The 25,929-nt window shown below is 40.0% G+C and overlaps 1 long non-coding RNA gene across 1 annotated transcript; it reads right to left on the reverse strand.

Moving 5' to 3' along the window:
• Positions 1-22,228: 22,228 nt before the first annotated feature.
• On the reverse strand, positions 22,229-25,041 carry LOC131229262 (uncharacterized). The gene is made up of 4 exons (XR_009163241.1): positions 24,778-25,041; positions 24,035-24,106; positions 22,465-23,686; positions 22,229-22,347 (listed from the first exon to the last, which is right to left on the reverse strand). It is a non-coding gene; the product is annotated as an uncharacterized LOC131229262 (long non-coding RNA).
• Positions 25,042-25,929: the final 888 nt, after the last annotated feature.

A 25,929-nucleotide genomic window follows, 5' to 3' on the forward strand; every position in this document is an offset into this window, starting at 1 on the left:
GCATTGAATCCCAGATTTCAGAGTAACATAGCGCTAACTATTCTACAAGTTTTAAGTCATGCAGATCACATTTAAAGTGATTGATACTAATTTCACAAAGAATCGAGTTTAGCTCTAATTACCCCACAAATAGCTTCTAAGGAAAATAGAGGTAGTACTCGGGTCTTGGCACAAAATTTTTCGGGTCATTACACCCACCTTGATCATGTATTGAGTATGTGGTGGATGTCACACCTCAGACCCAATAGTCTTAAACTACCGCTATATCTACTGGATCTAGCGCGCGACAAGCCGAACTCCGGAATTGGTACCCAATGCCCACATACTAAGTTTTAAGCTCGGCGTCCGGCAAGGTAATGTAAAGGATAAATCACACCATTCATTCTTCATAAAAAAAGGAACATCATAGACAAGATAGGTAACTTCTGCATACAATTAAACTAGGTACTACAAAATTCCAAAAGTACATCATCTATCTGCATGATACATATATATAGCATATACAATTCAAAATTCCAAAAGTTAAATCAGTCCCCTGGACATGGCACCTAACTCGTGGTCACTACTTGTTTTTCTTCTTTAGATCCTTTACTTGAGTGGTTAAAAGAGAAGTCTTATAACTTAACAAGTGCAAAGTCCTCATGATAAGTACGCAATATGAATTAACATAAAAGATATAATGAAAGAATCGCCAAAAGTGATAATCTAAGCAAAGCGATGTCTTAATGAATGATGGAGGGTGATCATGTGTGAGATGCATAAAATAATTGTATGCTAACTATAGAAACACCTGCCAATAGTCCTCTCACCACGGACTTGACTGCACTACTCCTGAACATCATTGTTTCGATTATGATCAATATACTGATGGAACTTAGGATCCACCAGGGTCGATGCCCATGCACTAGACACCAGCAATCGACCTCGCTACCCACCAATGGGGTTATAACCTCCATTTTATATACTAGTAGCAGACCTTGCTTGCACTTCTCATCGCCAGTGGGTCAAACCAGTCCTCGTTTGCCACCTCAGCCCTAAGGCGGGTCGGACATACCCCTTCTCGACCTAATCTCATCAGTGGGTGTCAAATCCATGTCCCATGTGTCCACCTGGCCCAACGATAAGGCATCCCTAGGTACCATTGGGGTTTAGGGTCTCTCAACCCAAGGGGCACATCATCCCCTACTATTTTCATACTTCTGTTGTCCATGATTCAATATCATCATCCTTATCGTAATACAGTCAATCCGTGATGTTTGTAAAGAATTTGGATACTATTTCTCATCATGTATCATGCCATGGAATGCATGGTGATGCTAATGACAAGCGACTTAAGGATAACTAGAACTCAAGGTATGCCGATATGCAGGGCGCAAGATAATTAAGGAGGCGCCACCAATCCCTACGTGATGCTGTCAACTTGTAGCCTCGTAGCTTGGTACTTTCGACTAGAAAATACTTTTCTCTCCTTGCTTAATCATGACTAATCGAATTGTAGTCCTTGTAATTTCTAAACTAGGGTACTTGATTGTAATTTTAGTTCTTACTCTTTCCTATAAATTAACATCCTTCTTATGTATAAATGCCCTACTAACAATCTAATTGTATACTACATGATTTGATCATTGCAGTGTATTGGGCGATTTAGATGCCTAGTATGACTATTTAAGATATCCATGAAATTGGGCCACAAATTCTTGTGATATAGGGTGGCCTTAAATCCAATAGACATCGAAGTATTCATCGTGGGCTTATATGGGTTTTCATTTGGGCTTTGATGAGGAGAACATATAATTATTAAGAGGCCTAAAATTCCCATCCACTAATATATATATATATATATATATATATATATATATATATATATATATATATATATATATATATATATATATATATATATATATATAGGGTTCTATGTGGTCCAGCTCATGGGAACTCCCCATGAGGTTGAGTTGTGTGGGCCCACTATGGTGTGTGTTGAACATCTGCCCCATCAGTTAGATGAACCATTTCATGGTGGGCCTAAGGCTTAAAATCAAGTCAATCAGTGAGTTGTGTGGGCCACCCTATGTATGTCCCACTTTGTTAAGGGGTCAGGCCAAGTTTCAGATGCATCCAAATTTCAGGTGGACCCCTAAAAGTGCTTTTATATGCTCGAGCTCCGAGTTGTACAAACAATTCAAGGAGATCAAAGTAACATGGGTCCCAAAGTGATGTATTTATTATATCTACACTGTTCTTCTATTTTTTAAGATCATTTTAGAGCATTATCCAAAAAAAAAAAATGAATCATATCCAAAGATTATCTGGACCGCACCACAAATAGTAGTGGAGATAATAATTTCACCATTTAACAATTTACAAGGCCCACCATAACGTTTATTTTCCATCTATTCTGTTCATAAGGTCACAAAGGCTTGAATTAAGAGGAAAAATAAATTTCATATTGGTCTAAAATTTCTGTGACCCCAAAAAGGGTTTCAATGGTAGACGTTCAGTCCTCGGCTGCTTTATGTAGTGTGAACCACTTGATAGTTAGATATGTCTTATTTTTCTTCTCAAGCCTTAAGACGAACTCACCAAATGGATGGACGGTTTGGATATAACACCTACCTCATGAACAGACCCACAGAACTTCCAGTCTTCACGTGATTTTAGATGGTGTGAGCCACCTGAGTTCCGTGTACGGCTGATTCTTGGGATATCCCATAATTTAAAGGGAACTCATCAAATGCACAGTGTTGATGTTTGGCATACATCACGATGAGGCCTGTGGTGGGACCCACCATCCCTACCTAACACAAGCAGCAGGACTCTAACAGCAACAGCGTCCAGCATTGTTGTATTTTTTATTCTTACGGTTTTTCAGAGGTGGGGCCCACATCAAGATAATCCATTCCATCTGTTGCATTCTATGGCTCGTGACAGACTGAACGAGCCCAATATTTAGCATTTTCTGGCGTACAGAAACATCACAGCAGGCCCTAACAGTTTGGTAGTAAACATCACTATCAAAATGATTTTTTTTTATGGTGTGGCCTATCAGAGTTTTGGATTGGCTTCTTTTTTCAGCTCAAGGCCTAAAATAAGTTAAGAAGTTGGATGGACGATGTGGATCAAATATATACATCATGGGTGGGAGCCTATGGTGGGACTCACGGTCCCAGCCCCTTTTTCGAGTAGATGGGGCGCTGCTTGCTACAGTGTCCTCTTGACACTAGCAGTAATCAGCATCCAGTCATCTTTTATTATTATTATTATTATTATTATTATTATTATTATTATTATTATTTTATCAATGGCTTTGTGGACCTTTGGAAGTTTTAAATGAAGAGGTTTTCAATCGCACTGTTTGTGGTCCACCTGGTCACTGAGCCTACAACATTTTTGAATATTCCTTCATCCAAATAGGCATAGTTCTATGAAGGGTTCAGATTGCATCCAAATGCAATGGTGGGGACCATGGTTAATGAGTCTCATTCGATCATCATTATCATTATCATCACATCATCACCAGATTAATCATCCAAATAATTAAGAAAGAAAACAAACCATAAGAGTGGAGGGAGTGTACTCACCTTGATGAACTAGATGGATGGGAGAGATGGAATTGATGGAATGGATGGTTGAGATGGATGGAAGGAATGGAATTAATGGTTGAGATGGATGGAAGGGATGGGATTGATGGAGTTGATAGTGGCCCACCAAGATCACATCTCTCTCTCTCTCTCTCTCTCTCTCTCTCTCTCTCTCTCTCTCTCTCTCTCTCTCTCTCTCCCCTTATTGTAGGAAAATGGTGAAAATGCTAAGGGATGGAGTATATGTAGAGAAATAGATAAAAATGTGGTTTGATTAGGTTGTTATGATAATGGTTAGCTTAGGCTAGGATTATGGGAATTTGTGCATAATTAAGAATTAATGGTGGATTAAAGGAGCATGGGATGACATGGTGTGATGATGTCATGCATAGGATATGGTATGGAGAAGAGTTGACTTTGGGGTGTACATGAGAGAGGGAGGGGTATGGGTGTGTGACATCACACACATGGGTTGAGATTTTCTCACCCATGTGTGGTATGGTGCATGTGTGTGAGCATGTATTGTGCACATGTGTGGAATGGGATATATGGCATCATGCACACATGATATACTAATGATTCTTCACGGCGTATCTCGCAAATGGAGCATCATATAGATGCATGGGTGGTACCTTCGCGATCGCGCCGATGGGCCGGTCGATATGAAATAGGTTTCGAAGTCTTGGGGTTTCGGTCAGTTGAGTGTGCACTATGCATGGCTAGTCAATGTCAGGCCAAGATTGTCGATCATCGTGCATATAGGCATAGAAAATGGTATGGAATGGACAGGGTGGTCATGATGGTCTCAGTTTCAGTTATTTACGGTCGCATTATGAGGGGTGTACTCTAAGGGGTTCTTTCAAGTATTTGAATTGTACATACAGGCATTATCGGGTTTCATTTTAAAGGTGAGTCTCATCTATTAACCAATCAGTCGTACTTATAGGTTGGATTGGGTATTACAATTCTCCTCTCCTTATAAAATTTTGCCCTCAAATTTTCTACAATATTGGATAAAACGCGAGCTTCATGATCGAAAAAGTGAAATGACTGAAAACCCTTTTTAGTGCAAAAAGGATATCATACATCAGTGATGTTTTTACAATGTTTATAAAGTTCTTTAAAACAAGTAGGGATATTTCTTTTGAATGTCCTGCTCACGTTCCCACAAGGCCTCTGCTTCATTATGGTGTCCCCATTGAACTTTCACCAAATGGAATCATCTTTTGACTGAAGGACCTGCTCCTTTCGATCCAAGATACGAATTGGATGTTCTATGTATGACACATCCTCACGGATTTCGATCGGTTGCCAGTCGATAATGTTTTCTATCTCCGGCTCACACCTCCTCAACATGGATATATGAAATACATTGTGAACACCTGACAGCTGGGGAGGCAAGGCTAGTCGATATGCTACTTATCCAATCTGCTCTACTATCTCGAAGGGACCTATATAACATGGGGCGAGCTTCCCTTGCTTGCCAAATCGAAATATGCCCTTCATAGGGGAGACCTTGAGGTAGACAAAATCTTTGACAGTAAATTCCAATTCCCTACGCTGGCAATTAGCATAACTCTTCTGTCAGATTTGAGCGGTGTGCATACTTTTCTAATAAGCTCTATCTTTTTTGAGATTTGTTGAACAATTTCACGCCTGAGAAAACTCCGCTCTCCGACTTCTATCTAACAACTGTGTGACTTGCAAGGTTGGCCATACAAGGCCTCATACGGAGCCATGTCGTTGGTTGGTTGATAACTATTATTATATGCAAATTCAGCCAACAGCAAATGATTATCCCAGCTACCATGGAAATCCATCACACATGCTCTAACCATATCCTCCATAATATGATTGACTCTCTCAGTCTACCCATCTGTCTGGGGGTAGTAGGCGGTGTTGTACTTTAGAGTCACACCCAAGGCTCACTGAAAACTCTTTCAGAATTGTCACGTGAACCTTAGGTCATGGTCGGATACTATTGATACCAACACTCCATACAGCTTGACGATCTCACTAATAAATAAATGAGCTAGTCAGTCCATGGAGTAGGTTGCACGTATAGGTAGGAAATGTGCTGACTTAGTCAGTCGATCAACGATGACCCAGATGGCATCATGACCTTGAGGAGTCCGCGACAATCCCATAATGAAATCCATTACAATGTACTCCTTCTTCCACAGAGGAATCTCCAGTTGTTGCAGGGTACCTGAGAGTCGTTGATGCTTTGTCTGGACCCTTTTACATGTATCGCATTAGGCGACAAATTCAGCAATGTGACGCTTCATCCCTGGCCACCAATATTGTCTCTTAGCATCGCGTTACATCTTTGTACTGCCTGGGTGGATCGTGAATTTGGACCGGTGTGTGTCGGTCAATATTTCTTGCCTCAACTCCGCATCTTCCTGCACATATAGTCGCCCTTTATAGCAAAGTCCACCATCCACACTGACCTGCTACTCAGACGAACTATCATCAGTCATTTTCTTACGGCGATTGATGATCACTGGGTCAGCCTATTGTGCCTCAATGACTCGAGATATTAGTGATGGTTGAATGGATAAGCTTGCAAGATGCATAGTAGCTGACTGTAAGCTCCACTCGAAATCAAAGTCCCTTATTTCTTCCAACATTTGCCACTATCGAACCATAAGGTGAGAAATAATTCCTCGTGGCTGACGACTAAGGGCATCAACTACAACATTGGCCTTACCTGGGTGGTATTGAAGAGAAAAATCATAATCCTTTAACAACTCTAACCACCTTCTCTGCCGGAGATGAAGCTCCTTTTGAGAGAATAAATATTTAAGGCTCTTGTGGTCCATGAACAACTGAAATTTGACCCCATATAGATAATACTGCCATATCTTTACTGCAAACACTACTGCAGCCAACTCTAAGTCATGTGTGGGGTAATTCTTCTCATAGGCCTTCAACTATCGAGAAGCATATGCTATAACTTTGTCATGCTGCATCAGCAGACAACCCAATCCAACCCGTGAGGCATCTGTGTATACTACAAACCCTTTATTTCCAGATGGCAAGGTGAGAACTGGTGTTATTGTCAACTTATCTTTCAACTCCGTAAATGCCTCACTCCAAACAAAAGGTTCTCTTTTAGGGGTCAGTCATGTCAGTGGTGCCGCTATATGAGAAAACCCTCGAATAAACTGTTTGTAGTATCCCACTAGACCCAGAAAGCTCCAAATTTCCATGACATTAGTGGGTTGTCGTGTAACACCTTGAGTTTTTGATACATAGATGCCACTAATAAACTCTTATTACTATGACTGTGAATGTTTTTAGATACTCCTAACTTGATTCAAGAGAAGAAAAAGAACTTCAACCCTCACTCATCAACACTTGGCCAGGCAAGAATTAGATCCTAACCAGGGGTGGGCCCTATAACTTGGACAAACAAATGGAAAGGTCTAGACGCCTGCCGCCGTGCACACATGATGACGGCACATGGAAAGATTTGCAGCAGGGAGTAGAGTGCCCACTAGGCAAAGTGGCCAGACCTGGGCCATTCCTAACTCAAGAACCTTTTAGGGCCATTAACACTTAAACAAAAACAGTCTGACCCTCACATTGTTAGGAAGGTCACAAATAAACACCCTGATCAAATTTACGGGTCACACAAACATTGGATCATCCTCCACGTCAGCGATCCGCGTTCACAGTCCTCCTTTGAGCTCAGCCATCACATAGGGTAGGAATCTGGGTCTTCCATCCATTGCCAGAAAAAGGCAGGCAACTACCTGTAGCAGCAGTTGGCATGGGAAACATTTCCTAGTTGGGAAATCACATCTGTCTTGATCCAAGCCCTCTGCAAGGCTAAGTGAAGCAATCTCCACCGCTCCCTTAAGGGCGCAACAGATAGTAAGAGGAGAGAATCTCTTCTCGCGAGAAAATCTCATGAGGCAGAAAATCTCGTGTGGGGTGGTGAAACGCAAATGAAGGCCCGAAAAATGGGCCCCACCATGGCCAAGGGCCCCATCTAATCCGTTCAAATGGACCAGATCATGGAAAACCACCGTGAGTAAAAATCGACCATGATCAGCCATGTCATCTTCCTCGTTCGACCCAATGACCCACCATCTTGGCATGGACCCCACTGGACGTGAAAAGGTACTTTTCCCGTGGCCCAAGGCAGTAATAACCCATCCTCGGTGGTGGATGGGTCCCATACATACGAAAATGAGGAGAAAGTATGATCAAGTGGCCATCGGATCATGACCGTTGGATGAGATATTCACACGTGTTTGGCCTATAAAGGCTCATGATTGGCCTTGGGATTCGGACAACAAGCTCTCAAAGAGAGAGATAGCTAGGGAGAGAGTAAGAGAGAGAGAGGCTTGGTACCGCACTCAGTCGACCCGGTCGTGCGGGTTGAGTCGAATCAATGCAGTCCCGTTTAACCAGTTAGGAGAGAGATCAAAGAGAGGGAAGGAGATAGAGGTGGTAGGTGAGATCAGAGAGAGAGTGCGAGAGGACCCGGCAACCGCACTGCACCAACTCAACCGACTAGCTCGGATCGAGTTGGGTCAGTTCAGGCCAAGGAAACTCCAGCCCCATAATAGGCTAAAGTTCGGTCTGGGCTGTAAATCAAAGACCAGGCCGAGCTCGGCCACAAGCTCTGTGCCGAGCCAGATGACCAGCAGAAATCCTGGGCCAATCTAGGCTTTCAGTTACAACAAGTGGGCCGAGTTTCAGCCACTGATATGAGCTGGGATGTGGACCGATACAGCCTTGATCTGGGCCTAGAAATTATCACCGTTTAGACTGTAGGATGGACAAAGTTCATCCCTAGATCCGGGCCCAAAACCATCCTAGAACTAGGCCGTTATCGAGCCTAATCTAGGATGGGCCTTAGCCACCTTGCTGGACCGTAGAGTGGGCCAAGTGCGACTCTGGTTTGGGTCCAGAAATCTAGGCTATGGTCTGGACCAAGCCCATCCACCATCTCAGGCCGCACCTCATCTAGTGGGTGGGCCACACCTGAGATTAAAATCCCAGTGGGCCACGTTTCAACTGGCCTCACTTTACAGGTGAGCCTCACGATAAATCCCAGTGGGCCTCACTGCATTACTGGTCCAGCCTAATTCCATTTGGGCCACCTAAATGGGCTAGGTTGATCAGCCAAACCTCATTTGGCCTAGGCCTTTTGGGGACCTTGTCGTTATAACTCAGTATTGAGCCAAGCTGAGCCCAAATGATCTTAATTATGGGCCCTTCAAACCCCATGAACTTTCAATATGCATTAAAACCTTAGGAATTGTTGTTTGATACAAACTAATCTTTAGGGAGCTACTTGCGTAACTTGAGGCCACTAGCTATGCACAGGAATTCGGATCGAGGGCAGGACTACAATAACTCAGGTGATGATTTTCCCCTTGGGCTTTCCATCCCTGAGTTAGTCAAACATAGTATGCATCAAATTACTACCACTAGTTTAAGGTCCTAATAATTGTTGTAAATTTCTAAGTTCTGTTAATTGTCCTATATCAAATCCATGATTGATGTATTATGTTCATACTACATGCTAGGCTCATATGCTAGTTAATGAGTACTATTCTTGAGAAATGATCACTATTCCCATGAGATTTCGCTCAAGGAGTGGTCATCTGATTTCATGGGGGAGGATGATCTATCATCATCATTTATATATATATATATATATATATATATATATATATATATATATATATATATATATATATATATATGTCTTCACATGTTAAACGATTGTTGTGAGTCGCCTTAATATTTAACTCACGACGTAAAGCGTGGAGAACTCCACTATTGTATGTGAGCCACACTTGGGATGTAACTAGACGGATCTTATGAAAAATAGGGCCCTTGACTTAGAGCCATTTTGATCAAAGGGTGTTATTTAACATCTCAAGGTGGAAAACCTCTTAAGCCGGGGATGGTGGTCATGGGACACTATGCTCGTGCTGTCGGCCTACGCTAGGTGACGAGCCCTCCGTAGTGACCATTAAGTTTCTTAAATCGGCTGGTTGTAACTGAAATAACAATTATCCTACTAATCATGCATTCATATCACTTTGGCGATGATGAGTGGCTAATTCTAGATGTCGTAGCATGTGCCATTAGGTTTAGTGGGGTATTGTTTCGCTAGCTCCCAGACCACCGACTATTGACCTACGTATGAGATATGTACGATGATCGGGTCACTATGCTGTATGAGTTATGCTATGCTAGCGATCGATCTCATGCATGGGTGACGTGCCCAAGTCCGACTGGATGAGCATCCCTAGGTCGATGTGCATTCATTCATCCATGCATTTTAATAATATCACATCCTGTTTGTTTTGTATACATCATTGCTTTTCTTTAATCTATATTTGCTAAGGTGGTGGTGTGTAATCTTGAGGGGAATTCACACTGAGTTAGCCACTCATTCATCTAATATCCAACCATACAGAGTATGCAGGTGTAGATGGAGAGGATGGCAGCACTGACCCTGAGGGCATGATGGTGGAGTCTGTAGAGGGATATTATGAAGATGAGCTGCAGCAAGAAGCAGCTAATTACATTGGGCTTAACCAGTAATAGTAGTATTTCTCATATTTGATTTGATACATTAAACCCTTAAAATTTTATAACTATGGCCCCTAGCTGAGTCCGTCAAATATTCATATTTATATAATATTATCCATTCTTACTCATATTATCGCACTCTGACTTGTTATTCCGCTTACCCTCTGATTTATTAACTCTCAGGTTTTTGAAATGAGTCTCGTACTCGAGTTTTAGAAACCGGGGCATTACATGTTGCCACTTAAGCACAACCTTGACCTTAGTTGGATCTGCGACCACTCCTTCTCTAGTAATGACGTGGCCAAGAAACTTCACTTCTTCCTGCCAAAATTCACATTTCTCCAATTTGGCATATAATTGATGATTGCAAAGTGTCTGCAAAGCAGTACGTAGATGACATTAATGCTCCTCCCAGGTATGTGAATGTATCAGAATCTCATCTATGAATACTACCACAAATTGGTCGAGATAAGGGCGAAATACCTCATTCATCAATTACATAAGTATGTCGGGGCGTTCGTTAGTTCGAAGGACATGACCAAGAACTTGAAGTGGCCATATCTGGTGCGAAAAGCTATCTTAGGGATGTCCTCCTCTTGAACTCAAACTTGATGGTATCCAGAATGTAGGTCGATCTTCGAGAAGCACTGCGCCTCCCTAAGATGATCGAACAGATCGTCAATCCTTGGTAATGGATACTTATTCTTAATGGTCACTTTATTTAGCTCCCTGCAATCCACAAAGTCTCAATGACCCATCCTTCTTCTTAACGAATAGGACTGGCGCTCCCCAAGGAGAACTACCTAGGCGAATAAAGCCCAAAGCCCAAAGTTCCTCCAACTGCTTCTTCAATTCTTTCAACTCCATGGGTGCCATGCGATATGGTGCCTTTGAGATGGGTGCGGATGTCATTAAAGACGTTGAGATACTCGCATATGATTGGGATCTCCTCAATCCTTAGGGTCCTTTCTTCTTTTATTAGGTAAGCCAAGGATGTCCCTGTTTGCTCTGCTGGCAAAATCCTGAACTGGAACTGTGGTTGGCCGATTATAGAGAAGGTGATTGTTCGTTCGAAACGATCTAACAAGGCATGATATGCAGCCATCCAATCCATTCACAAAATAACATCCAGCTTCGACATCTTCATAACAAATAAATCGGTGGGTAGGATGGATCTGCAATCATCACTGAGCAATCCTTGTAGATAAGGCTTAGGTTAGAATGCTCACCTAATTGTGTGGCTACTGATAACTCTTCTATTACCCTTTCTGCTCTAACCCCAACTTGTTTACTAGTGATGATAATATGAATGAATGGGAGGCACCTGAATCAAATAAGGTGTGTGAAAATGATGAGAAGAGAGTAGTCGTACCCTCGTGTATTGTTGCTAATGATTGAGGATCAGTCTGCTAAATAACATATATGCGAGGTTGGGCAGTCGGTGCAAATCCTACCTGTTGTCTCTAGGGCAGTCTCTGGTACTGCTGAGAGCGATGTCGACCTTGCGGTGGTTACTGCTACTGGCATTGTTGAGGCTATTGTTGAGGCCAATACTACTGAGTTTGTTGTTGAGGATGGTATTGCTGAGTCTAGCGTTGTTGAAAAGGTCTCTGTTGGGGGTGACCATGAGGCTGCTATCTGTAAGAAGACCTATCCTTCCGCTCTACAAAGACATTTGGCCTACTCCACTGCACCTAAAACACGTTCCTCGAAATGTTAATCGATGCGAATCTTGCTGGGCTTCCTGAATAGCTAATCCCTGCCTAGCAAGCCTTATCGATGGATGGAACTGCTGGACAAAGTGGTTGATCATGAGTCTTATTCATCTCTTCGAAATCCACTTCTATGATCTTAACTCAGTCCATCACCTCATCAAACGTAGGGAGTCGTAAAGGTACTACCCTACTCCTCAAGCTAGGACGAAGTCCCTTCTCAAATTTATGAGCTTTCATACTGGAGGTCGAAATCAAATTCGATGCAAAACAGGACAACTCAACGAATCTGGCCTGGTACTGGACCACAGATAAAGCTCCTTGCTCTAGAGATATAAATTCAGACACCATCTTCTCTCGAATACTATCAGGAAAATATTTTTGGTTGAACTTACTCCAACTCCAAACTATACTCGTCCTAGCTTCCTTCTTAACTGACTGCCACCACAACTCTACTTCTCCCTCGAGTGTGAAGTAGCAGGTGACACTCTCTAGGAATCAGGACACCTCATCACATCTAAAATCTTGATAACCTGGGTCCTCCATCGGTCGGCCTCAAGCGGATCTCGCTGTCCTTTAAATTGAGGGGGTTGCAAAGCCTGGAATTCCTGAATCAAAGCTGTTTGCTCTGATATGGAAGATGCCTCTACAGACTTCCTCTCCTGACGTTCCATCAGAGATGCCATGGAACAAAGGATTTCCTTAATCGAAGCGGTGTCCTGAGGAGTATCTGGTGCCTTGGTCTAGTGATCCTTAGATGGCTCGTGCTCTACTATTGTTTTGGTTTTATCGGCCTTCTTAAGCACCATGATCTACAATAGAAAATGGGAGCCTAGGTTAGCTTCAACCTAAAATAGTCTCTTAAGGTCAAGAAGCACATGTTCCTAACTTCTTATCTTTGAGACGTAATTGGAACTTTTTTTTGAGTTCCTTAAGGGGAAAACTAGTGTTTTTAAGTTGTTAAGTCAGTTTTCAAGTTTTAGAACTCTAGCTTTCTCCTAAATGGTTACTTGTCCACAGGTAATCCCTTAGCTCATGCTATGATACCAACTTTGTCACACCCCATACCCAATAGTCTTATACTACTGCTATATCTATCGGATCTGGCACGTGACAAGCTGAACTCTAGGATTGGTACCCAATGCCCACACACTAAGTCCCAAGCTCGGCGTCCGGCAAGCTAATGCAAAGGATAAATCTTACCATTCATTCTTCATAAAAAAGGAACATCAAATACAAGATAGGTAACATCTACATACAAGTAAACTTGGTACTATAAAATTCCAAAAGTACATCATCTGTCTGCATGATACATATATACATCATATACAATTCAAAATTCCAAAAGTCAAATCAATCCCCCGGACGTGACACCTAACTCATGGTCGTTACTTGTTTTTCTTCTTTAGATCCTTTACCTGAGTGGTTAAAAGACAAGTAAGTCTTAGAACTTAACAAGTGCAAAGTCCTCATGATAAGTACGCAAGATGAATTAATATAAAAGATATAATGAAAGAACTGCCAAAAGTGATAATCTATGCAAAGCGATGTCTTAATGAATGATGGAGGGTGATCATTTGTGAGATGCATAAAATAACTGTATGCTAACTATAGAAACACCTGCCAATAGTCCTCTCACCAGGGACTTGACCGCACTACTCCTAAACATCATCGTCTCGATTATGATCAATATACTGTTGGAACTTAGGATCCACTGAGGTTGATGCCCATGCATTAGACACCAACAATTGACCTCGCTACCCACCAATGGGGTTACAACCTCCATTTTGAATACTAGTAGCGGACCTTGTTTGTGCTTCTCCTCACCGGCGGGTCAAACTGTTCCCCATTTGCCACCTCAACCCTAAGGCAGATCAGACATACCCCTTCTCAACCTGGCCTCGTTAGTGGGAGTCAAATCCATGGCCCATGTGTCTACCCAGCCCAATGATGAGGCATCGCTAGGTACCATTGGGGTTTAGGGTCTCTCAACCCAAGGGGCACATCATCCCCTACTATTTTCATACTTCTGGTGTCCATGATTCAATATCATCATCCTTATCGTAATAAGGTCAATCCGTGATGTTTGTAAAGAATTTGAATACTATTTCTCATCATATATCATGCTAAGGAATGCTTGGTGATGCTAATGACAAGCGACTCAAGATAACTAGAACTCAAGGTATGCCGATATGTAGGGCGTGAGATAATTAAAGAGCCACGTACTTGGATAACCAATCCCTACATGATGCTGTCAACTTGTGGCCTCGTAGCTTGGTACTTTCAACTGCAAAATACTTTTCTCTTCTTTCTTAATCATGACTAATCGAATTGTAGTCCTTGTAATTTCTAAACTAGGGTACTTGATTGTAATTTTAGTTCTTACTCCTTCCTATAAATTAACATCCCTTCTTATGTATAAATGCCCTACTAACAATCTAATTGCATACCGCGTGATTTGGTCATTGCATTGTATTGGGCAATTTAGATGCCTAGTATGACTACTTAAGATATCCATGAAATTGGGCCACAAATTCCTGTCATATAGGGTGGCCTTAAATCCAATACACACCGAAGTATTCATGGTAGCCTTGTATGGGTTTTGATTTGCGCTTTAATGAGGAGAACATATAATTATTAAGAGGCCCAAAATTTATTTCCACCAATATATATATATATATATATATATATGGGAAAAGGTTCTATGCGGTCCAGCTCATGGGAACTCCCTATGAGGTCAAGTTGTGTGGGCCCAACGTGGTGTGTGTTGAACATCTACCCCATCAGTTAAATGAACCATTTCATGGTGGGCTTAAGGTTTAAAATCAATTCAATCAGTGACTTGTGTGGGCCACTCTATGCACAACAGTTGAGAGGTTTACCCTCCATTAAAACATTCATAATCATTTGTTAGGCCACCGAGGCGTAGATCACAAATCCAGACCATCCATTATGTATGTCCCAGTTGGTTAAGGGGTCAGGCCAAGTTTCAGATAAATCCAAATTTCAGGTGGACCCCAACAAGTGCTTTTATATGCTCGAGCTCCGAGTTGTACGAACAGTTCAAGGAGATCAAAGTTACATGGGTCCCAAAGTGATGTATTTATTATATCTACAACGTTCATCTATTTTTTGAGATCATTTTAGAGCATTATCTAAAAAATGAGTCATATTCAAAGATTATCTGGACCGCACCACAAAAAGTAGTGGAGATAATGATTTCACTGTTTAACAATTTATAGGGCCCATCATAACATTTATTTTCCATCCAATCTGTTCATAAGGTCACAAAGACCTAAATTAAGAGGAAAACAAATTTCATATTGGTCCAAAACTTCTGTGACCCCACAAAGGGTTTCAATGGTAGTTGTTCAATCCTCAGCTGCTTTTTGTAGTGTCGCCCACTTGATAATTTGATCTGTCTTATTTTTCTTCTCAAGCCTTAAGATGAGCTCACTAAATGGATGGGCAGTTTAGATATAACACATACCTCATGATCAGACCCACAGAACTTCCAGTCTTTACGTGATTTTAGATGGTGTAGGCCACCTGAGTTCCATGTATGACTGATTTTTGAGATATCCCATAATCTAAAGAGAACCCATCAAATGCACAGTGTTGATGTTTGACATACATCACGGTGGGGCATGTAGTGGGACTCACCATCCCTACCAAACACAAGCAGCAGGATGCTGCTTACTGCAGCATCCTCTGGATGCTGACAGCAACAACATCTAGCATTATTGAATTTTTTTAATTCTTGTGATTTTCCGTAGGTGGAGCCCACATCAACATAATCCATTCCATCAACTATGGCTCGTGACAGACCGAACAAGCCCAATATTTAGCATTTTTTGGTGCACAGAAACATCACAGCAGGCCCTAACATCTGGTAGTAAACATCACTATTAAAATGTTTTTTTATGGTGTGGTGTACCAGAGGTTTGGATTGGCTTCATTTTTTAGCTCAAGGTCTAAAATGAGCTGGGAAATTGGATGGATGGTGTGGATCAAATATATACATCATGGGTGGGAGCCTGTGGTGGGACTCACGGTCCCAGCCCCTTTCACAAGCAGATGGGGCGCTGCTTGTTGCGGCGTCCTCTTGACACTGGCAGTAATCAGTGTTCAATCCTCTTATTATTATTATTAGTATTATTATTATTATTATTATCGTCATCATCAATGGCTTGGTGGACCTTTGGAAGTTTTTAACGATGAGGTTTTCAATCGCACTGTTTGTGGTGATCACTGAGCCTACAACATTTTTAAATATTTCCTTCATCCAAATAGGCATAGTTCTATGAAGGGTTCAGATTGCATCCAAATGCAATGGTGGGGGGCCATGGTTAATGAGTCTCATTCAAACATCGTTATTATTATCATCACATCATCACCACAATTAATCATCCAAATAATTAAGAAAGAAAACAAACCATAAGAGTGGAGGGAGTGTACTCAACTTGATGAACTAGATGGATGGTTGAGATGGATGAAAGGGATGGAATTGATGGAGTGGATGGTTGAGATGAATGGAAGGGATGGAATTGTTGGAATGGATGGTTGAGATAGATGGAAGAGATGGAATTGATGGTTGAGATGGATGCAAGGGATGGGATTGATGGAGTTGATAGTGGCCCACCAAGATCACATCTCTTGCTCTCTCTCTCTCTCTCTCTCTCTCTCTCTCTCTCTTTATTGTAGGAAAATGGTGAAAATGCTAAGGGATAGAGAAGTATATCTAGAGAAATGGATAAAAATGTGGTTAGTTTAGGTTAATGTGATTATGGTTAGCTTAAGCTAGGATTATGGGAATTTGTGCATGATTAAGAATTAATGGTGGATTAAAGGGGCATGGGATGGCATGGTGTGATGATGTCATGCATAGAATATGGTATGGAGAAGAGTTGACTTTGGGGTGTACATGAGAGAGGGAGGGGTATGGGCATGTGACATCACATACATGGGTAGAGATTCTCTCACCCATGTGTGGTATGGTGCATATGTGGGAGCATGTGTTGTGCACATGTGTGGAATGGGATATATGGCGTCATGCGCACATGATACACTAACGATTCTTCGTGGCGTATCTCGCAAATGGAGCATCGTATAGATGCATAGGTGGTACCTTTGCGCGGCGATAGGGCAGTTGATATGAAATAAGTTTTGAAGTCTTGGGGTTTCGGTCAGTTGGGTGTGCACTATGCATGGCTAGTCCAGGTTTAGCTAAGGGTGTCGATCATCGTGCATATATGCATAGAAAATGGTACGGAATGGACGGGGTGGTCATGATGGTATCGGTTTCAGTTATTTATGGTCCCATTATGAGGGGTGTACTATAAGGGGTTCTTTCGAGTATTTGAATTGTACATGCAGGCATTACCGGGTTTTATTTCGGATGGTGAGTCTCATCTACTAACCAATCGGTTGTACTTATAGGCTAGATCGGGTATCACAGCAGACCCCATAGTGGCGGGGGGTTGGCGGCACCCCGTTTGCCAGATCTATTTCCCTTCCTTTCCCATTCTTTTCTAATTCTCATAGTGTTGTGGGATCCACAAGTTGGCCACATTGTTGGAGAGCATGTCCTGCATGCTATGATATTGTGAACCACCTTGTGTGGCCCACCATGATGTTTAATTTCCATTTAAACCAGTTCATTGTGTAAGCTTACTTGCATGGTGAATGTATACCAAAAATGGATGTGATCCAAAGCTTCTTGGCCCCACCATGAGTTGGACATTCAAATGGATGGAGTAGATTTCCTAGGTGGGCCCTACCTCACCCTTAAAACACAAGAGAGGGAGAGGGGTAGTGGCACCATCTTAGGTGGACACAACAATGTCCAAAGACATGTCTCTGTCTCTGCCACCATTCATCTTCCGAAGCCACCATGTGGCCTTCTCTTGTGGGCCTCATCATGATGTATATATCTATCATCCACACCGTCCATCCAATTTCCCTTCTCATTTTAGGCGTTGAGCGAAAAATGAAGCTAATCTAAATCCCAGGTGGGTCATACCACAAATACTAGAGGAGTTGAGTTACCCTCCTCATTTCTTACTTTGCATGAGAGGTTTTGAGATTTTTCACTCGTAGGACCCATATTGATGTATTTTTTAGATCCACACCATCCATCTATCTGCTGACTCATTTTAGCCGTGAGGCCTAAAAATCTATCTGATCCAACCATCAGGTGGACCACTCTACAACTGATGGTGGGAGTGGGAGCACCCCCTCATGTCAACCATGCAAACGTGGGGTGGGGGCATCCCAACCATGGACCCCACCTTGATGTATTTTGTTTAATCCACACTGTCCACCATCTTCTCCATGTCATTATAGGCTATTAGACTAAAAATGAGACAAATCTTAGTTCCTAATGGACCACACTGAGGGAAACAAAGTCCCACTGTTGGAATTTTGTAAGGCCGACTATTGCATGTGTAGATAATGGATGGAATTGATTATCCACTAGTGGACCTCACATAGTATAAAAAAATATAGGAAGAAAAAAACAACAACAAAAGATGTGCCCAGTTACGTGAGGGCGGAAGACCATTTGGGTTGCCCCCACAAGTGGACCCCACCATGATGAATTTATTTAATCCACACTGTCCACCCTCTTCTCCATTTAATTTTAGGCCATGTGTTAAATTTTGAGGCAAAATATGAGTCTCGAGTGGGCTGTACTAAGGGTATTAATGTCCATCTGTTGAAACACTCTAGGGCCCGCTTTGGAGCCCCTGATCATCAAAACTAGTCCTACACTACAAGAAGAAGGAAGCATTGGTAAAAGCCCCTAAAAGCGCTAGTGTTGCTTTTCCCAGCGCTAGGTAAGCACCGGTAAATGGGGGTGTTAGAAAAAGTTTTGCCGGCGCTAACATACTTTTACTGACGCTTGTCTGAGTGCCGGAAATTGTACATCCTCTTCTGATGCTTATTCTGACTTAACCGACGCTTTTGGTGGCTGCTAGTATTTCTGACGGAAGCACCGGTAAATGGGGGTGTTGGTAAAAGTTTTGTCGGCACTAACATACTTTTACTGACGCTTGTCTGCAAAAGCCTATCCAAGCGCTGGTAAAAGCATTGTTTCTGAACACTTTTTTTCATGGAAAAGTGTCGATAAAAGTCTACACAAGCGCTGGTAAAAGTCTTTGTATAGATTTGAAAGTCCCCAGCAAACCAATAATATTTTTTTATTATATATAATTCAATTGAAACCTACATTTTTTAAACATTTGAAACATAAAAAATGATGCAATACAATTAAAACTGAATATTAAACAAAATTTATATTACTTCACAATAAAAAAATATAATATTTATTACAATAAATTAAAAATGGTCTCAAATAAATAAATAAATAAATAAATAAAAATCCTCTATATGATCTACTCATAGCACAAGTGGCATCAAAAGGCTGAAGTGCTTGTAGGCCTAAATTCAGGCATAATTGATTAAAATCATGCACACAAGAAAAAAAAAGTCAAAAAGTAGCTTTCAACTAATTAATGCATGGAAAATAATAATCCTTTGATCCTATCCTTAAAAAGTCAAAAACTATCAAGGCAACAAATGTTGGCAAGCAGAAAAATTACAAGGGCTACAGCCCCAACCCAAAGAACTACATTGGCAAGTGCCGAAGAGAAAACACTTTTGGAGGAACCATAGAGGAAAAATGCCGTAGTATCAGCATCTCATTTGCATATATCATGTATAATGGGAGAGATGTAGATCTACAGTTTTGTATGGTTTATAGTTATGTCTGGATTGTCGCTTTACCTTCACATACATCACAAATGGTATAGCCCATGCCTTCATAGTAAGGACAGTTTGCTACTTCATCAACCCATTACAAAAACTACAAGACGAAGTTCAGGAATAAAAATAAATGGGAAAGAGCACAACAAGTGATTAATACAAGCATAATTTGAAGCGGTAAAACCTAATCTAACCTGTGGTTCCATGTTGGGTTCCACATTTTGGATTTCCTAGGAAACTGCTGATGTTCCTATATCAAATCAATGCATCCAAATCACACAAACTAGACATTGATAATGTGCACTATTGATAACTACAATCAACTATAGCTCAAAAAATACCCACCCTTTGTCGTGACGGTGGGTATTTTTTTTTTTCCGGCATTACTTTGCCAACAATATCTGTGGCTCAATAAATTTGAATTCACAAATGAATAGGCCCATACGATCTAACAGTATTTACACTGTGTTTATCTCGAGTGATTTATCTCATGATTACAGAAGCAGAAAGGATCTTATCTCCTCTCTAATTTCATGATCAACGTTTTCGAATTATGATTAATAATTTAGATAGCTTAAACATGAGTAGGATGGACAAAAGGATATAATATTTTCCCTCCCCCCATTTTTTCTCTAAAAAACTCTTGATTTGGAATAGAAATAAATCGAAATAAATTACTATTATGGTGCATGTTGTGAAGCATACCATTTTAATGGACGATGATGGAATGTGAGGCCCACTTTTTTCCCCTTTTCTTCAGCCTCACGTCCATCATCGAGCCATCCTGAACTAAACAAGTTGTTTGCTATGCGTGTTTCACATTGAATGCCGATTTATACTTCTATGGTGCATGAGGAAAAGGAGAGTGACATCTACGTGTTTCCATAGGCTTTGAGACCAAATGTAGGGAAGTTTTTGAAACCACAGGCCACGGTCGCTGTGAAGAAGTGCTAAAAGAAACCCCACAAGAAGCTGAAAGTGAAGAACTTGCCTAATGCTTTCACTTGTTTCCTGTAAGAATGAAAAAATTTAAAAAAAGGAGAAGAAAGAAAACAACAACAATAACAAAAGATGCTTCGATGGTTTATTGGACTAAAATTCTGATGAGAAAACATTGCTAACAAGGTCTTAGATTTTAGTGACATTACTTGCTAGTTTGGCTCCTTCAGGGGTGTGAAAGCTGTTGATGAGGTGAGCAGTTGCAATCCCACTTGGGTAGATCAACTTGTAGTCAATGATCATGATCTGTTAAAAAAAAAAAAACCACACTCTTAAGATTTTATTTATGTCATCGAAACATGAATTGGATTTTGTAGGCATTACAAGATAAACTAAAATAGAGGAAATATGCCTATGGTTGCTTTTTTTTTTTCCCCATGGATTCGATTTTCAACTAAAACCAATATATGTGTATGACCATTCATAGGTGTTCATCATATTAATTGCCCATGAGTTTATATCCTATGCACTGAAAGAAGGATAGTTATTGCAATGGGTCAGTGATCGGTACCATTTGCTAGAGAGTGCCTTGGCAATCTCTCAGATTTAAAGATGCTAATTATTAAATATTTGGCATTTAATTTCTACATTGTTCCATGGATTCATCCAATCTGTGTCATTTCTAAGAAATCCCATAATCAAGGGTGACACTCTTCACATTAATGGTTTGGATCAGTGAAAAATAGCCCCAAAGTTTCTTCTCATTCCATGATGACTGTTGCCATATTTTTTTTCTAAATCTCCACTCCATAGTTCAAAAATGCAAAAAAAAATTCTCGACTCGACTCGATGTGCAGCTGGGATGGGTTGACTCAATATTGACTTGAATCGACTTAGTATTAGTAATTAATAATATTAAAAATAAATCGGTTTAAAGCTTTTTATTCGTTTGAGTAACAAAAATACTAAAACAACCAAAATACAATGTGCACTGGTGAAGGCCTTTGTTTTTTTTACCTAAAGGTTCTATGTTTGAAATCCCATTTACATTTCTTTTCTTTTTTTTTCTAACTTCAATAACATGACATATAAATTTAACCTTCCAAACTACCAAGGAGGAGTTTGACGAAAAAAAATAAAAAGAGCACAGCTTAAAAATAGAATTATAGAAGGTAGAAAAATCAGCACTTTTCAAACGGTATCATACATAAGACACGAACTTAATACATTCATAACCAAATCTCCAGAACGGGACCATCCTGTTGCATTCATAACCTAATCTCAAGAACGGGAACATCTCGTTCTCATGTCAACAACAATTTTAGGTAGAAAACACATAAAAACATTCCAGTTTCCATGTAGCCCAAACACCAAGTGCATTAAGCAGTCATGAGAAGCCCATTCAACCACAGGTATGTAGTAAACCCACTAAACTCTACACTAGAGTCACACGAAATTCTTTTTTTTTATAAATAAATGAAATGCAGATCATGGATGAAGTCATTAAACAAGTCTAACATCCTTGAATGTCAAGACAATACTCATTACTATCAAAGGGCATCACATATCAATTGCATTCAGAAAAGCTCATTGCAGAATGTCAGAAACCATCACATATCAGGCCACTCCACTAATAAGGCAGTCCACATGTACTTTCAAAGTGGAGTGGTTCCAAGTATTTCGAAAACCAGCAATATAATGGCACTGATTAATATGTATGGAAGGCTCAAAGGTGAGAACCTACTAGTGTCAGCTTGTCGACCAATCTTTGACATGTCCCAAACCTGTGGAAAAGAAAGCAAGAAAATTAAAGAATAAATCTATAAGAAAGGGAGGCAATAATCATGAATAACAACAGGGAAAAAAAAAAACTCCAATGAAAATGTTAAAAAAAAAAAAACCTTCAGTGAAGAGTCAGAGAATCCTTTAATTTGAAATGTTATGCTATTCATCACAAAACTCCTTGAGATGGCAATCCCACCTTCACTTGTTCATTTTCAAAAATCAGTTTATCCAACAGCACACTATCAATGACTGGGACCTCTTGTATGATAGGAATTACGTTTGTTGCTTCTTTCACAGCCTAACCATTCCATTGGAGGAATTTTCAGAAAAGAAAAATCGATGATTACCATAAAGTAAACCAAAATTTCCATTGAGTGCATTTTTTTCCTTAAAATCATGCATGATTTTCTCTTGGTTGGTTCTATCGAATTTTCCAACTTTTCAACAATTTTTATTGCATGTTATTATGGTCATTTCTTTTAATATTGCTGAAACTTTTTTTTCCTGTGAAATTCGAAAACATCGGTTTTAAAACTTGGTCCATATCTTAGTTGAAATTGCGTATTGAACACCAATCTACCCTTGGCCTCTAGATTTTGAGTCTCAGATCTCTTTCGTAGTGATTAGGACATATGTTGACTTGTTGAAAGAAATGAAATCTATGTCTATCTTGTGGTGGGTCACTTTGATTGCCCTAGCATAAATTTAGGGGTCATTTGGCAGTTTGAATTTTGCGGCATTTGGAATTGAAATCCAGATGCAGGCCAAGATATTGTGTTTGCCCACTTCTCAAATCTTCTCTAAAAGCTTCGCTTGCAAGGATTTGAAATCTTCTTTAATACAGCTGTATTTTTCAAAATGGTTACTGATGGAGAGCAGTACATGCCTTATCCACACCTCCAAATCCAGTTTGCCAAGATAGTTTCTAGATTTCGTATATTGAAAATCCAGGTTACTAAACATTAGTGGCAGAATGAAAAGCTTTGGAGTTGTTTGGATGTTTCCTGAATCCCACGTATAAACTATTTGAGTTTATAAGGTGAACTGCTTCATTCTATAATGTTTAAAGTGTTTATTTAGTAAACGGTTGTCTGTGTTTGGGTAGTAGTAACATACCTTGCATTACTCTTTCTAAGCTTTCCAAATGCCATACTTATCCAAAGGTGGTGACCCCAAAATGTTCAAGAACATAGTTTAAGCATGCTTCCAAATGCACCATTAAATATTTATTTACATGAACAAAACAACAAAATACCAAACATTTTCAAAATCTTTTCTGGCAGATGCTTCCTTCTCAAGTTTCTCTTTGTAATCATTGTTGACTTGACTCAAATGTGTCTGGATGTGCAATACAAAATCAAAAGACTTCAAATAAGGTTCTGGATAGTATGTAGTGAATTAGAATGCACAAGACTTGCAGAAACATCCTAAACCATCTAAGATTTATACAATTAATTGGGGGTCAGATACACGAATCTTGTTCTGCCATTCCACTCATGTTGTTTGGATTCCTGATAAAGAAAATATTCAAATCCTTCCATTTCATAAGATTATTTTATAGATGTTATCACTCTTTTCAGGTCTCTATTTAAACCAGAATGAAGAAAAAAGAAATCTGAATATGCACTTGTATTTTAACTTCTACATTGGTCAGAAAAAACAACTCAGAGTTTCAAAGTAACATACCTTGCATTGCCCATTCAGCTGTTTCTATGCTTATTCCTGCACCAGATTGGCCATCTGACATTGCAAGTGGCACTGAAAGAAAACCAGATAATAAAGTAAATATGTGTAATGGCTGTTATAACTTATAACAGTAACATCCACAGTGTTATGCTTATAAACTTTGAGCAATACTTATAATGGTATACAAGTAATTTTGATTTGTTTTTTTCTTTAAATGGCTCTCAGTTAAAAATACAACAGGATTTTTCTTTTTCTATTTTTTTGGCATTTTGAAAAACCAGAAACACCCATATAGATAGATAGATAGAAAACACTCGAAAAAGAGGCAATGCCCATTTCAATAGATGGATAAACACCTGAAAGAGAGACAATAGCAATTCAAATCCTGAAGAAATGTGCAATCTACGAATTTGAATTTGGAAGAAAAGCAAATGACTAAACTACAGTTTGTGTCTGCCACAATTTACTTAGTTGTTGCAACTCGTCCAAGAACATATGGCACACATTTACATCAATCTAGACCATACCTAACATTGCCCCACTGTGGATGGAGTGCATCCTGATAATCACACTGATCATGCAACCATAACTACCAAAAAAATCAATAAATAATCACATGCAACCATAACTACCAAAAAAATCAATAAATAATCACAAGACAAATTTGTATCCATAACTTCAAATAACTGGAACAAAAAATGAATTCTACTGATCTAAAAATAAATACTTCACATGGAACTTACAGTTGATTTTTCAGCAGAGTAGCGCTCTTCATTAGCAGCAGCAGGATCTTTGGTGGAGCATAACTCCTTCATTGGGGCAATTATGGATCCATGGAGCATGTTAACAGGACAAGAAATGGAATAGCATGCAAATTTAATGAGTCCAAATAGAAACAAGTCAAACCTCCTGCAAAGATGTCAATTTCCTTTCAAGTTCCCTAACTCTCTCTTTATGCAACTTTAGATAGATTGAACAATCTTTAAATTTTTTCTCAATCTGAAAGACCAAACATGAAAAAAGTGATTGAACTGCCACTAACCCTGGTATTTTGACAGAATTAGTAGAATAAACTTACATTAGCAAGCTTAGCAGACATATCTGCCTCGAATTCATTGTGTTTGGTGAAGTTCAATGGGGCCGTTAACTTTGGTCGTTAACTCTTCATTAAGCCAGCGATTATCCAGTACAAGTTTCTTTCATAATAATAATAATAAACAACATCCACTTTCAAGCAACAAACCGTAAAAACCATATGGCTACAATCAAAGGCCTACTAGAATTTTGTTTTAGCAGATAAATGAAATATATTATGAGCCCAATGAGGACTGGCTGTGTATCAAACCCAAAACTCTCTTATACTCCCATATGTCAGCACTTAGATCCATTGACCCAATATGAACGGTGAATATAACTACATAACGAAGTGGTTGGAATATTTTAACCTAACAATTCTTTTAATATTTCCTGTCCACAATCAGGCACTTTATATTAACGGTTGGATCTTTCAGAAGGACCCTTTTACAGTTGCTAAAGTCCCGACGTCGTATTGCCCTCTGTGTACCTTACTTACACGTACACACAAAGTGCAATGTACTGAATTTGACTTGCACTAACACCACCCCCTTTGTCGATGGATGTTCCCTATCTTTGTACTTTGAGAGTTATACATAGGATTCATTTTTAACTGTCCAATAAATATCCACAAAAATATTAATGGTCATTTAATCAAATGGGCCAATCTTTATTTGATGACCATCTAAGCTTTTACACATAATATGAAGGGTTTAATTTGAATTACATAAATGCCACATGTGCAGTATCTGTGTATGATCCATCAGGCTCTAGCAGAGTATCAATTGGAAGAAGTGAAAAGAATCAGTGACAAAAACAAC

This window comes from Magnolia sinica, chromosome 2 (genome assembly GCF_029962835.1).
Source record: "Magnolia sinica isolate HGM2019 chromosome 2, MsV1, whole genome shotgun sequence".
In the NCBI taxonomy this organism is placed as follows: Eukaryota; Viridiplantae; Streptophyta; class Magnoliopsida; order Magnoliales; family Magnoliaceae; genus Magnolia; species Magnolia sinica.